At 38.4% G+C, this 15,459-nt stretch overlaps 1 protein-coding gene and 7 non-coding genes across 8 annotated transcripts in view; 1 reads left to right on the forward strand and 7 right to left on the reverse strand.

Annotated features, from left to right (window-relative positions):
* m1ap (meiosis 1 associated protein) overlaps positions 1-15,459 on the forward strand; it is a 61,087-nt gene that overhangs the window by 12,776 nt on the left and 32,852 nt on the right. The gene's annotated exons all lie outside the window — the stretch shown is intronic.
* trnaa-ugc (transfer RNA alanine (anticodon UGC)) lies at positions 10,990-11,061 on the reverse strand. Its single transcript has one exon. It is a non-coding gene; the product is annotated as a tRNA-Ala (tRNA).
* On the reverse strand, positions 11,447-11,518 carry trnaa-ugc (transfer RNA alanine (anticodon UGC)). The gene has a single exon. It is a non-coding gene; the product is annotated as a tRNA-Ala (tRNA).
* Positions 11,879-11,950, reverse strand: trnaa-cgc (transfer RNA alanine (anticodon CGC)). The gene has a single exon. It is a non-coding gene; the product is annotated as a tRNA-Ala (tRNA).
* trnaa-cgc (transfer RNA alanine (anticodon CGC)) lies at positions 12,441-12,512 on the reverse strand. Its single transcript has one exon. It is a non-coding gene; the product is annotated as a tRNA-Ala (tRNA).
* Positions 12,846-12,917, reverse strand: trnaa-cgc (transfer RNA alanine (anticodon CGC)). Its single transcript has one exon. It is a non-coding gene; the product is annotated as a tRNA-Ala (tRNA).
* On the reverse strand, positions 13,186-13,257 carry trnaa-ugc (transfer RNA alanine (anticodon UGC)). The gene has a single exon. It is a non-coding gene; the product is annotated as a tRNA-Ala (tRNA).
* trnaa-cgc (transfer RNA alanine (anticodon CGC)) lies at positions 14,723-14,794 on the reverse strand. Its single transcript has one exon. It is a non-coding gene; the product is annotated as a tRNA-Ala (tRNA).

Here is a 15,459-nt window from a genome sequence, read left to right on the forward strand (position 1 = left end):
TGCTTCCTTGTCTGAAAAAATCCCCAAAATTTTGCAGAAAAATTCCACAAATTTCTGAAAATTTGCAAAACCTTCAGGAAGAGAATACCAGTAATACATTAAAAGTTTTATTTAAAAAAAATCCCACAAATTTGGCCAGGAAATTCTTGTAAATATCTTCAAAAAATGAGTAAAAATCTTCCAAAAACACCTTAAAAAATATTTCACGTCATTCCATATATATATATCAGTAAAACTTCTCGTATTATCTTTAGAACATTCACCAGAAAAAAAACAACTAAATCCAGCAAATTTCTCTGGATTTTGGTTATGAATGTTCTTAAGAAACATTTTTAACATTTTTTTCCACCAAAAAATGTTCAAAGATTTCCCAAAAATGTTGAAAATGTGGACGTCAGAAGTTTCACTGTGAAATTTTTTTTTTTCCCACATTTTTAAACTTTCAAACAGGTCGGTTTGGACCCGTAGGACGACACGAGGATTAATAAACAGTCAAAGAACATGAAGGAGGTCTGCTATCTATAACCTGAGCAGACTTTACTCCCCCTCACTTTCCACATACTCTTTTCCCGTTTCTAATCATCTTCCGTTGAGTTGCGTCGCGTTGACCCATTTATATCACCGTATTTTCTACTGTTTTCGACACATTTTCAGCACTTAAGACTCATGTCACAGTTTGTGGAACTTGGCTACAATCCAAACATCCTCTCAAAGAGCCTAATTTCATAATCATATGTTGTGTTTTTTTTTAATTACACGAGGGTTCATTTGATGTGGTTGGAGTAAGTAGAGAGCGCAATGAGGACCGGGTAAGAACGAAGGGGAGGAGAAGGAGAGAGAAAGTGAGAAAAAAAAGATTAAAGGAGGAAAGAATAATGAGAGCAAGTTTAAGAGAGAGGAGTGAGGCCTTTCTTGTAAAAATATTTATGCAGCTTGTGAAATATTTATTCCACAGTGATAAATCATTATCTGTATCGGTGGAAGAAATGACTGAACTGACTGTGTTTTCTCAGAAGTGTTTGTGATGTTGGAAACCTTATTCCAATGAAGCTGCGAATGTTAACCCACCTGACACAGTGGTACCACTTATGTAATGTCGCTTACAAGCTTGCTGCTCTTTTTTCCCACTTGCAACTGCTTTTTACATAACGTTTAAAGAAAAGTCTGCTCGCTTTGTTCTAATTTTCTCCCTTGAACCTTTACTCTTCCTCCACCCTGGAGTCCATGGTGGTTTGGAGTGACATTTAAAAACCGGAGCTATTTAGTCCTTGTAAAAATGCGGGGGCAATCAGATGAAAGAGGGGCGAGCATATTGTGTGCATTTCAGTCTCTGGGAGTCACTAGGTGAGTGTCCCTGCTGCAGCGCCTCAGCTTCAAAGCCCTTCGTCTTTATTGTATTCATCAATCAATATGAGAGATATTTATTTCTGTCCGTCCCCAGCATGTGATGAAAACGCAACGGCATTCAACACAGAAATGTTTGGAACGGAGCCTTGGAGACACGGTTTTGTAGTTACCACAGTTTGATGTTTGAGTTTGATGAGGCCTACACCCTTTTAGCTGCTGCAATGCCACTGGGAATAGATCGCTGTGTTCCTCCACGCTGCTGTTTTCTTAGAACTGTTTATAGCGCCGAGCGTTTGAAACACGACAGTCGCTCAGGCTTGTTGATACTACAGCATCCTCCCATAATTATGTCAATACCGGTGGTGCTACTAGACCGCTGATGTCCCACATTCATTAGAAATAATTCTTTCCACAGTGGAGAAAACATGATTGTTGCCACCATAACATCTCCATGCACAGTGTTGTTGGTTCCACTAGTGTCTGGGTGGCTTGACGTGTAGATCTTCTGGAAATGATGAGTGTGTTAATGCCTGTTGGCTTTAAATAACGTGCTCTTCATTATGTCGTCCATTTTGTAAAATAACCCAAGCTGCCAGATAAATGTAGTGGAGTAGAAAGTACATTACTGCCTTCTGAGATGTAGTGGAGAGCAAGTACAAAGGAGCATAAAATGTAAAGTGCAAGTACATATACTTGGTTACTTTCCACCCCTGCCTGAGTGCACTTCATATAAGTAAAACCTCAAACATTTTGGACGAAGCAACAGAACAGGGACCAGGGTCAGCAGCACAGCATCCAAGAGCTACACTGACCTCAGAGGTCATCTGGCTGGAGACTGAAGCAGACTTAAATCAAAGATAAGAAGTTTAACTGTCTAGCCAGTATGAATTCCACTCAGACTTACTGCTCAAAAATATCCTCAGCTGTCTTTAAAATCAGTTTAGCTACTACCGAACACCCTCCTGGAAGTAAAAAAACAAACGTGGAAAAAAAGAGTTCAGAGACTTGCTGTTGGGGTGTGACCCACAATGGAAGATGACGAGCTGCTCAGACATGGCAGCTTTGATGAGAGAAGCTTTTGTTTCGACGCGCCTTTCCATTTATCCGCTGTGGTTGTGAAAAGTGACATGTGAATAGTGCACCAGTCCTCATTCACTCAAAATTTAGGGAACAATGTTGATTCTGGGAATGTTCTTGAATGTAGGCGTGTCACATAACACCAGACTATTTATTTTAGCTGTCTATGTGTGTGTGTGTGTGTGTGTGTGTGTGTGTGTGTGTGTGTGTGTGTGTGTGTGTGTGTGTGTGTGTGTGTGTGTGTGTGTGTGTGTGTGTGTGTGTTAATTCTTCCACTGAGAGCAGTATATTACAGTAAGTGGGTGGATCCATTTTTTGTTTTATACCGACGGGAAATTTGCAAATGCCACAACTAATTATTTCACTCACTCTCGCAGTGTTTTATGTCATGATTGAAAAAGGGATCACAACTCTTGTCCACAATACTGTTGTAATGTAGTGTAAAGTTTATGTGTGTGTGTGTTAGTGTAAGGCATGTTTGTGGGGTTTCTCTTGTGTATCTATCTTTACGAGGATCAGTTTGAGGGTTTTAACCCTCGTGTCGTCCTGCGGGTCAAAATTGACCCGGTTTAAAGTTTTGAAAATGTGGAGAAAAAAATGTATTTTCACAGTGAAACTTCTGATGTCCACATTTTCAACATTTTTGGGACATCTTTGAACATTTTTGGTGGAAAAAAACAAATGTTACAAATGTTTCTAGAGAACATTCACAGAAAAATCAACCAAGATCCAGCGAATTTCACTGGATTTTGGTGGATTATTTTGTGAATGTTCTTAAAGAAAATATTAGTATATATATTATTATTAGTTTTTCAGTGGAATAAGTGGCACAGATCATAACGTTTCATAACGCAGACCTACCACGAATCAAAATAAATAGCAGAACTTACCCTTTCAAAGGATACTAGTTGTTTTCCTGTACACCAAAGAGTAATCTAGTTTTAAGGCTATGAAAACATTTGCCTGGTTTACAGTTAGGCTACTTTATGTTAGTAAAATAATTACATTAAGTTTTTATTAGACACTAAGCACATAATCTTCCTAGTTGCTGATCCACCACCATGATTCCAAACCAATCTGCCTTTCAATATTAGATTACAGACATGCAAAAACATTCTAGCCCAGAGTGTTCTGAAAAAACAAGATACAGCATGAATGATGAACCCTTATCATGGCCAAGATAACAGGTTAAAAGTAAAAGTCATGAAGTCCAGCCTAAAATATCCCTTAGGCTCACAGGTTTAAAGCCAGGCTAAAGGTTGAGGTCAGGAATGCGGATATAGAGGTTATAGTTAGGTCCTGGGACATGCTTTATGCCAGTGATAGTCCTCACAAGTACAAAAATACAAATGTGTGTGAGAGTGTAAGAAGGCCAACGCCTTGATTAGCATCCTGTTTTTGTTGAAACTCCAGCAGTCTATCCTTGAATCCAGAGTGTGTTCTGTAATTGTACAGTCGAGCACCGGGGAGAAAATCCAGAAATGGGTCACAGAGCGAGCGGAGCAGAGTGAGACAGAGATGATTATGGCACCAGTGGTTTTGGGTTTCCTCTTCACAGCTGAAGTTGTTGACTGAAGGAGAGACAACAAGCTGTCCCACGGGGTGTGCAGCAGATCCTTTGGGATTCTCAGGGACGAAAACCGTTCATTTTCATGGCTGTGACCGATGAGCGAAACTTTTAATTGCATTGTTTTTCATTAGCTACAAAGTGACACTCAAATGAAACAAGTGTAATGTGTAAATGCTGCAACACTCTGTGGCTAATGGAGCGTTTGGTGATGACAGAGTTGCTCATTTAATATATTATGCTGATAGATTGAACAGCCAAAGAGTGAAAATGTGCCACAGCTTCAAAAGTGTGAATCAAGCGTAGCATCTATTGTAGATTTGTCTCAGTATTTTCTCACTACTCTAATAATTTTCACATTCACATTTGCTGCCAGGCATTGCAACTGGAACTACTTTTTTTTCTTTTTCAAGATATTGCATCAAAAGTCAGACAGGAGGTGCAGTGCAGCTATTTTATCATTGAAAATGCACTCTTTCCCTTCACAGACAGCACAGAAGGGCACTTATTATCTGTGGTAAAACAGAGGTCAGTGCTTCATGAATCTAAATGCAATTATGCTGTTCAACATTTTAACAAGACTACAATGAGGCTGTCAGCTCCGTGAGGCTGTACTTCTACACAGCAGTGCTTTGAACTAAATGGTTTTATGGGCACTCCAACATTCTCTCGCTGACAATGTTAGCATGTACGTTTAAAGTAGGTGCACTGCTCACATTTTCCCCATCTTTAATTTGCATTTTGACCTGCTGACACCGACTAACCCCTGCAATCTACAGCTAAAACTATAAGCAAATGGCCAAAAGGTTATGCAGTGATGAGCAGACGAAACAAGGTCCTTACCAGTTGCCCCACAGTTTGACATGGTGTGGTTAATCTCTCTTGACCTCCTTTAGCACGTCTTGTGCATGCAATTAATTAAACAGTCACTTAACCCTTCTGTTGTCTTCATTTACAGGCACCAATAGTATTGTTTCCCTGTCTGAAAAAAATTCAGCAAAAAAATTCCCCAAATTTCCGAAAATTTTCAAAACCTTCAGGAAGAAAATTCCAATAATTTCTTAAAAGTTTCTCTTGAAAATTTTATTTTTAAAAAATCCCCCAAATTTGGCCAGAAAGTTCTTTTAAATATTATCAAAAAATGAGTAAAAATCCTCCAAAAAAATCCTAAAAATATCTAAAGTGATTACATATACATCAGCAAAACTTCAAATATTCTCTTAAGAATATTCACATAAAAATAACCAAAATCCAGTGAATTTTGCTGGATTTTGGTTGATGTTTTTGTGAATGTTTTGTGAATGTTCTTAAGAAACATTTTTTGCAAAAGTGAGACAAAAAACAAGACAAAAATTACAAAAATGAGACACAAAACGACAAAAAATGAGAAAAACGATACGAAGCACAACAAAAAGAGACAAAAAATTAGACAAAAAGTTACAAAGCGACGAATAAATGGGCATACGACAAAAACGAGACAAAAAATTCAAAAAATGACACAAATGAGAGAAAAAGACTAAAGTCGGAAATAAAATGGCAAAACATGAGAAAAACAACAAAAGTCAGACAAAGAAAAACAACACAAATAAGACAAAATTGACACGAAACAAAACAAAGAAGAGGCAACATTTGACAAAAAAGTTACAAAGCAGCAAAAAATGGACAAGCGACAAATACGAGACAAAAAATTTAACAAATAAGACAAAAAAGACAAAAGCAAGACACAAAATCGACAAAAACGGCAAAAGTCAGACAAAAAAAGAAAAGTAAACTAGAATAAAAAGACTAAATATTCCAAAAATGACACTTAAAATGATAAACAACTGTCATGGTCTAGAACTTATTTTCAATTTATAATTTTACAATTTGCAGTTAATGTCTTCTCTGTAATTTTTACACTTTACAAAGCCGTCCAGTGGGCCAGATTGGAGCATCTGAAGGACCGCTTTCATAATATTTTATATACCGTTGATGTAGTCTGGTCTGGCGTGTTTGTTAGAGTGTTTTTGTGTTCTCTTATTTCCTGAAATGTACAATAGACAGGAAGAACAGGATGAAGGAGGAAAATAGCTGTCTATAAAAATACCTGTTTTAGAGCAGCTGACCCATAAATCCAGATAATAGTTATTATAGAAGATGCTGGTGACAGAGCCCAACACCTCCTGAATGTAAAATATTTCATATCAATATGCCTTTGTACTGTTCTATCTCAACTTTATTTGTCCATGTACAGAGGAATGTGTTGTTATTCTTCCCCACGTGTTGATTTTTCTCACTTTTCAGGGAGTAGATCAAGAGAAATATCGTTATCATCAAAACTTATTTTCCTTTCCTAGTAATTCTCAGTTAAATCATGAAAGAAATAAGAGTTAGGAGGCCATTTCCAAACAAATGCACAGTAACTCATCAATGAAAGCTAATAAATATACATGTTCCTGATATTTTCAGTCGTAATTATTTAAAGAGATTACACCGTCTGGCATGGCTGAAAGTACAGAGCAGATAATAGAATGAATGAACAGAATCTACCACATATTCTGCCTGCCAAAAGACCTTCCTGCCAGCTTCAGCATTTTAATACTTTCCTCCCTCCAGACTAGAGAAATATGAACTCTTCTCCAGCTCTCCAAGTCCCTCCATCTGCTGCTGCTGCTGCTGCTCGTTCATTACAAAGAGAGCGTGCACGTGCCTGTTCAATCTGTTGCACACAGACCAGCGAAATCAACAGTTTCCGTTCAAGCTTTAACATTTGGTGCTGTTTTCTAAACATGCAGTGCGGCTTTTTCTGCGAGTCTTGATTCGATCGAGGCAGAATCAGGAGTTCTAAAATAAAAATAGCAGCCGTTTTGGGAGTTTGATGTTTTTCGCAAAGTCATCGTCGGCACCGGAGGACACCTACTGTGACAGACAGCCGGCCTCGCACACGTGTACACAAATACCGTCTGGAGCTGCTGCAGTGATAAATTACTGCTGTCGGACTGTCTCCTGTGGACATCTGGCCTGCTGTCACCTGAACTGCATATCTCTCTCTTATTTTGAAACCTGAAATCCAAACAATATGACAAGACAGAGGGCAAACTGGAAGACAGTTTGGTCTCCTTCTCTTTTATTATGAAGTTGATGCTCCAAATTGTAATAGCAACAGCTTAGTTTTGTTCTATCTCTCATTATTTTTCTCATTTTTGGGTAAAATGTGGTGTTTTTTTTATTAACTATATCCCACAACCCTTAACCCTTGTGTTGTCCTGCGGATCAAAATTGACCCATTTTAAAGTTTGAAAATGTGGGGGAAAAATATAGGGGACAACTCGAGGGTTACTTCAACATGGAGCCTTCATCATGGAGGTTCATCTCCCCTGACCCAGCAATGTGGCGCTCCAAACTACACAAGGGAGTCAAAAATGGCAAAGAAACGACAGACACGCCTGTCTACCACACCTCACTGATCTTCTGCAACGACTGAAGCTGGCCTGAGCTGAACACCAACAGAGGGGTAGATGGTTATTTTTTCAAACAAAAACTAACAATACTTAGAATACCAAGAATATAGAGCTGGGCAGCAAGCCAAATTCTTCACATACTCAGTCAGACATGAGCAATCCTTGTTTATTTTTATTCAGCAAATACTCTGCAGGGCTCTGCACTAGTGAATATGACTAAAAGATACACTTGAGACAGTGGAAGACGATAGCATTGATTCTGCTGTGAAAAGAACCAACAACAGAAAACAACTATTCAATGTTACTCGGAGTTCAGATAAATGATTTTCTAATTACAGTCCAGTGCAACTAATTAAGAAATATCTACTCTGAAGTTGGATTTTGTATCTTAAAAGAAAAAGAGTAGTTTAAAAGAAGTGTTTGTAGTTGATTGTAAATCCATTTTTATGGATCTGGCATTGTTTGCGGCTCTCAGCAGAGAAGCATCTGTTTTGGAAGAGCAGCAAACAGGTGAGAGAAGTTGATGGAGAAGACACTGAATGAGCCACGTAATAGCAATGAAAAGAAGCAGATTGTTCTGTTGTTTATAGCAAAAGATTGTCACAGTGGATTTACAGTGTAGAAGACTAAATTGCCTTTCACTGTAACTACAAAGGGAGGAGAGCTGGAATGATGTCTTCACTGATAAATGTACAAATGATGTGTTTCATTTTAGATTTACGTGCTGATATACTATCTGTAAAAACACTGAAATCCTTATCAGTTTGGCCGGTGGAGTGGATGTTATCGCAGTTTCATAAATCTTCATTTCCGCTGTCAGGAGATAGCAAATCCATTTGAGATAAGCTTCCATATGAGAAAATAGACCCATTTCTCATTAACCTTTGGGTTTTGTCTCCAATTGCGGAGACAGATTCTGTATAATGTTGTATTTTATATAAATAAAATAAAATATTTGGCTGCAAGACTAAAATATGCATTAATCTCATAAAGTGTTGACACCCCTTCCGTGGAGTTAAACAATGAGAATAAATGCAGACAAAAAAAAAATTCTGTATAATGTGTCTCGGTTTGTTTATGGTGTATACCAAAAGTTTTCAGACACTTTAACATTTACACATTGTATGTTTTAAAGGATTAGGTTGGTGCTCATCGTGTGCTGGGGAGTGTCAGTGCGCGGCCATTTTCAGGTCTCTTCTGAGATGATTTATAGCAGGGGTGTCAAACTCATTCTAGTTCAGGTTCCACATTCAGCCCAATGTGATCTCAAGTGGGCCGGACCAGTAAAATAGCAGCATATTAACCTATAAATAACCACAACTGCACATTTTTCCTTTGTTTTAGTGCAAAAAAGTGCATTCTTTTTACAAAACATTATGAACAACCTGAAATTTCTTAAGAAAAGTAAGTTCAATTTCAGCTATATTATGCCTCAGTTTATCATTTACACCTTACAACTTACAGATCAGTGTTTGTACAAAGGAACGAAACATTTAGTCACAGGTATATGGACCAGACTGATTGAGTATTTTACTTTATGATAAAAACGACAAAAGTCAGACAAAAACAAAAACAAGACAAAATATTACACAAAATGACAAAAAATGAGGAAAAACAACACAAAACAAAACAAAATGGAGACAAACAATTAGACAAAAATTTACAAAGCGACAAAAAAAATGGACAAACGACATAAAACAGGCAAGAACAACACAAGCAATACAAAAAGCAAAATGATGCACAATACAACGAATAAAACAAAAGACAAAATGACAAAATAAGACAAACACGAGCGAGACAAAAAGGAAATACCAGACAACAAAAGCATGAAGCTTATATGCATCATTGCACTTATGCATCTACTTACATGTGTTTTCTATGTGCGGATTCAACTGAAAACAATACTTAACGGAACACCCCCAGGGACTGTAGCAGTCTGAGTTCTTAGTGAAAAGTAGTTTGCTTCCCTTTGCTGAAATTCAGCTTTACCGAACTGTAACGGTCTTATACTGGGTCTGTTATGTAATGTGGGTTTGTCATGAGACGCACAACGAGTTCTTTACAGTATTTCAGAGTCTTTCTTGTGCAGCAGAAAGACACTGTTACTAAAAAGAATGTAGCCTAGCTGGAAACTGTAGATATCTGAGTCTATAAATGGTGTGAATGTGAGTGAATCGCAGCAGGAGTTTGCATATGAATGACTTCAGTCAGAAATAGACATTTTCACTGACACGCTTTTCTTTCAAAAACTCACATCCACACCTCACGAACTGTTTGTACTTTACTTCTAGGGTTTGTTTTTCCAGATATGAAGTATCTTCATGTGATAAGGTGGCTACTTGCAGCTTGACGACTTCATGTCTCGTGTTTTTGAACGCCTGTATTGCAATGTGACTCCTTTCCCCCACAGAAAATGTCACCATTTGGTATTTTATTAATGATAGTGGTAACTGTCGCAGGCAATCATTCAGAGAAGTACATTTTCTGCTAATGTTGGCCCTCAGGGTCTCTCAGTGAAAGTTAAAATCACATCAACAGATAACTTAGTGGAGAAAGTCTGTAGCTGGTGAGAATGTATTGATGTTCTTAAACAGACTTGCATCTTTTAATGCTGCAACTGAAAGCAACATACAGCACGCAATGGAGCTGCCCAGAGAAAGTCGATGCTTTGAAGTGTCAGTAGAAGATTCCTGAATTGTGGTTAAATGATGAGAGAAACTTGAGGTGGAGGGATACTCTTGTTATCGACTGAGGGTTTGCCTTTTAGGAGTGTGTGTGTTGTGGAAGGTGAGCATGAAAAGAAGTACCGTCACCAGCCACAGCCAATGTGATTAAGTTACTGGAGTCTGCCATAAAGTGTCCAGAAAAGTTTTAATTTCAATATATAGTTGTCCCTATCACGGTTTACTTTTCGTGGTCTCATTGTGTCGCGAATTTTTAAGTTTATGTATCATGGATTTTTTTGCGCTATCACAGGATTGCGGGGCACATAGGTGTTTTTATATATTTATTATTGTGGTGAACTACATTGCCGGACGCCAGAGAAAGGATATCTGCATTTTATGCACTTCACAACTGGCAGATGCTTTTATTTTGACACACAGAAAGTAAGGTTATATAAAATGTGGCAGGAAGTCATCAAACACACTTCACACTCACGATCTTAACATAACACCTAACCAAACTAACGAGGCTGACTAAACCACAAAAATGCAATAAAACACAAACACTAATAACACTGGAACACCAACAGAAACCGCAATAATGACATTTAGACTCCCATGGTGCATTGCAGCACCACAGTTCAGTCATGGTGACCGGCTCTGCGATCACCACGTTGTTTTAATTATTTTTGCAGTAAAATAAGCATTTTCTAGCCTAAAAAATTAAAACAACATAAAAAATATATTTAAAAAATGAATAATTAAAAAATAATGCTGTCATGCACTCCCGGTCACTATTTTAGCTCGATTTGTCTGCCACTTTATCCCTTTGTGCCGTGCATCTTTCACTTCTTCATCCACAACATATTAAAGAGGTAATATAGTTAACTAAACATGGAGATGCTGGGGATTGATTCCAGGACCTCTTACATGCAAAGCAAGCGCTCTACCACTGAGCTACATCCCCCTTCAGCCTTAGCAACATGTCTTCAGTTTTCTCAGCCAAAGCCGTTTCAGTCTGAACTGAACAGCATGCACATACTGGTGTAAACAACAAGCAAAGAGTTGGTTGATTAGTGAAAGAGCCATGTGATCGGAGAGACAGATCAGAGAAGGACCTTATCAGATAAGAAATGTTGGTGTGAACTTAAGCTGTTTCTGTTGGTGGCTGAAAAAAACAGTACGTGGACAGAAGCCACAAAGAGACTAATGACTCTTCTGAGTTGCATATAAATGAAGCTCCATTCTGTACTTTATCACTATTTGTGATCACATGTACTAAATATAATTGGAGTTCTACAATATTAAACTCAAAAAGACTCATGGAAGACTTTGTTCAGCCTCAAAGGTAGTGGAGATGCTGGGGCTTGAACCCAGGACCTCTTACATGCAAAGCAAGCGCTCTACCACTGAGCTACATCCCCTTGTAACACATTGAAAATGTCTTCAGTTTTCTCAGAAATAATCCTGAAGTACAGCTTCAGTCAGTAAAATCATGTGGGCTGAAGTCACACACAGCCTGATGACTCTGAGTCTTAGACTACATCCACACTAACATGTTTTCATTTCAATGTGGCCTTTTAAAACATGAAAGAAATCTGTTTAAATAAGCAATGAAGACTAGAAGTAATCACACCAATAAGCCTGAAAATATCAATCCCACAGTAAGTCATGTAGCAGTGTTGATTGATTAGTGAGAGAGCCATGTGATAGGAGGGACAGATCAGATGATCACCTGTGTCATGTTTTAATTAACTTATATAAATATGTGACTTCACATAACTTGGAGATGCTGGGGATTGAACCCAGGACCTCATACATGCGAAGCATGTGCTCTACCACTGAGCTACATCCCCTGACATTTAGTATTTTCACTACGATGAGAAATGATTTTGGTTTTTTTGGCAAATAGCATGCAGAAAGAAGTCACACAGAGACGAATGACTCTTCTGAGTTAAATAAACCTCCATTCTATACTTTACTTCTATTCATGATCACCTATACTAAGTTTTATTGGAGTGCAGCAAGATTATATCTAAAAGTCTCATGAAAGACAGTTGAGGGGGGCTGAAGTCACACACAGCCTGATTACTCTGAGTCTTAGACTACGTCCACACTAACATGTTTTCATTTCAATGTGGCCTTTTAAAAGAAATCTGTTTAAATAAGCACTGAAGACTAGAAGTAATCACACCAATAAGCCTGAAAATGTCAATCCCACGATCATTCATGTACATGCTGGTGTTGATTGATCAGTGAGAGAGCCATGTGATAGGAGGGACAGATCAGATGATCACCTGTGTCATGTTTTAATTAACTTTTCTAAATATGTAACTTCACATAACTTGGAGATGCTGGGGATTGAACCCAGGACCTCATACATGCGAAGCATGTGCTCTACCACTGAGCTACATCCCCTGATGTTTAGGGATTTCACTACGATGAGAAATGATTTTGGTTTTTTGAGCATGGACAGACACACTTTATACACAAGAAGAAAACCAGTTCTTTTGAAAGTCACACATTGTAAATCATTTGTGTTGGTTCATGTATTGTCTTGAGAATGAGGCAGAAGCACCAGGTATGTAATTTTGGACTTTCTTATTGTGCTGGTGCTTCGAGCATCAATAAAGTTAGTGCTGCAACTCATAACAGACAGAGGTGTGGAGCTGCTGATTTAACCTCAGAGATTACTTTTCCAGAAATGTGTATTTGTTTATGGATTGAGACTTTGTTCAACCTCACATAACTTGGAGATGCTGGGGATTGAACCCAGGACCTCATACATGCGAAGCACGCGCTCTACCACTGAGCTACATCCCCTGACGTTTAGTATTTTCACTACGATGAGAAACGATTTTGGGTTTTTTTGGCAAATAGCATGCAGAAAGAAGTCACACAGAGACGAATGACTCTTCTGAGTTAAATAAACCTCCATTCTATACTTTACTTCTATTCATGATCACCCATACTAAGTTTTATTGGAGTGCAGCAAGATTATACTTAAAGGTCTCATGAAAGACAGTTGAACACATGGAGCTGCTTGTCTTGTGTTTATAGATAAGGGCCGTAGTTTTGACAAGACAAGAACTGGAGATGCTGGGAATTGAACCCAAGACCTCATACATGCAAAGCATGCGCTCTACCACTGAGCTACATCCCCACTTTTCAAAGCCAGACATATCTCGATTTCCCCCAATATGAACTAATTTAGATTCATACTTTTTACGAGTGATGATTCATGATCTGTTACTCCACCGAGTCTCTTCTATATTTTCTCGCTTTTTGTGTTTTGCCTTTCATCCACATGAAAAATCTGTTTTAGGTCACTGCTTTTGAAAAAAGGGTGAAGATATTCAGAAATTCTCCTTTTTTCTCATTTCCTGGTTTGTTCATCCTCACTTCCTTTCCTCATGTGTTAGTCCTTCCTGCTAGAGATTTAAGCGGAGGAGGTGAGGAAGAGACACAAGGAGGGAGGAGTCCTGACTGACAGAGGCATTTCATGAGCTGGTTTTTCAGTTTTCAGTGGACACTCCTAACAGTAATACCCACTTCTGCAGTGAAGCTTTTTCCAGTTTTCCTGCACACTTGTCTTCGTTCACTAGTGGACCTCCAAGTTGGCAGCAGTGAGAGCTTTCAGAGAACATGAAGTGTGGAAAAATACTGAACAGTAGCAGATAGCAGCACTGATAGAAACATTCCTCATTCTCCTCTGATACACAGTTTTGAATTGAGTCCCACAGCTGGAAAATACCACACACTGATGCTGCTGGCTCATGTATGCGTTACCTTTAACTGCAATTTTATATTGTCTGTAGCCTCTTGCGGCCATAACTTTTCCCCCACAATCAAAAACTAGTTCTGTATCTGTTTAGTAAATGTGACTGTGCATTTTTTGTGCATGTGTGTTGACTTTCATTGGTTTTCTTCATATTATTTAAACTGGTATGCAAATGAATGTGCTTGTGTATTTTGTGAGTCAGAATTTCCCTCATAATAACTTGCAGTATTATGAAAATCCACGTGATGTTCCCTTCTCAAGCCTCCCTGTAATTCCTTTTCAAATGACTGACAAAATCTGCTTCCTTATCATCGCATTTTGACAAATACTCATTCGCACTTTTTTGTCCCACACATCACTCCTCAGCTTTGTCAAGGCATTTATTTCATTTAACTACCAAGTTCTCAAATGCATCTCAAAGGGACAAAACAGTCATTTCATCCACATATATTTACCCCTAAATCCAGGTTTCCACTGACAGCCTCTATTCTATTGAACCGCCATCCACAGAGTGTTTTTTATAGATTGTGGAGGTTGTGTATTATCCCGTCATTTATCTCTCCTGCATTCATCCACCCATCCGTCTCACATCAATAACCTCCTGTATTGCTTCTCTACTTCGGCTTGGAGGTGAGCGTTACGTCTTCATACGCATAAACACAGCCGGGCTCCTTGGAGAGTTTTCGCTTCCAAGAGGTTTGTGAATGCGCTGCAATCAGCATGGGACTTTGTGAGACACAGGAATGTTATTGAAGCACATTGTCATATGCTGTAGTGTATCTTTATTACAAACTCTTGTTATTCTCAACCAGCAAATGCTAAACATGTGCAAAGTTATAGTTAAAGATGGAGATGCTGGGGATTGAACCCAGGACCTCATACATGCGAAGCATGCGCTCTACCACTGAGCTACATCCCCTATAGGTGCTCAGATGTTATCGCTCTAAATTGTCTGAAACATTTTACATTTATCGGGTCTCAACATGCCCTGGTTTCCAAAAATTGCACATTACATGTCATCATGAAACCATTAAAATGTCAAATTAATGAATAAATGTTCGGTATGTGGCTGTACACATGCTCAGCTCTGTTTCTAATTTACTTTAGAGAACTGCTTTAAAAAGCTACATTCAACCCAAATTCACATTTATTAAAAGTGTAGTGTAGTCATAATGTCAGCATACATCAGGCGTTCTCCAAGTTTTTCAACTCTCTCACTCCTTTGATGGGAGGATTTTATCAAAGGACCCCTTCTTACTGTCAAAACAAGCGCATGACGGCTATAAAAACATTTACAGACCCACTTTTGAGTATTTTTACTGCACGGTTGTGTCTATTCCGCCTTGCAAATACAACTCGTGAGATATTTCTAATTGCTTGGATTTGTAGTTGACAGTCAAATTCTAATGTAATTTTCTACATGCAAACATACTGTAACAGAAAAAGCACTGTTTACTTGTTCATGCCCGCACAGACGGACTCTCTTCAGCAAATCCAGCGAATGTTTTCACTTCACAGCTCTGTTTGACCAGAACCACTCTCTGTCTGTCATCTAGCATTAGCATTAGCATTAGCTACTGAAGA

The sequence above is a fragment of the Acanthochromis polyacanthus genome, chromosome 23 (genome assembly GCF_021347895.1).
Source record: "Acanthochromis polyacanthus isolate Apoly-LR-REF ecotype Palm Island chromosome 23, KAUST_Apoly_ChrSc, whole genome shotgun sequence".
Taxonomy (NCBI): Eukaryota; Metazoa; Chordata; class Actinopteri; family Pomacentridae; genus Acanthochromis; species Acanthochromis polyacanthus.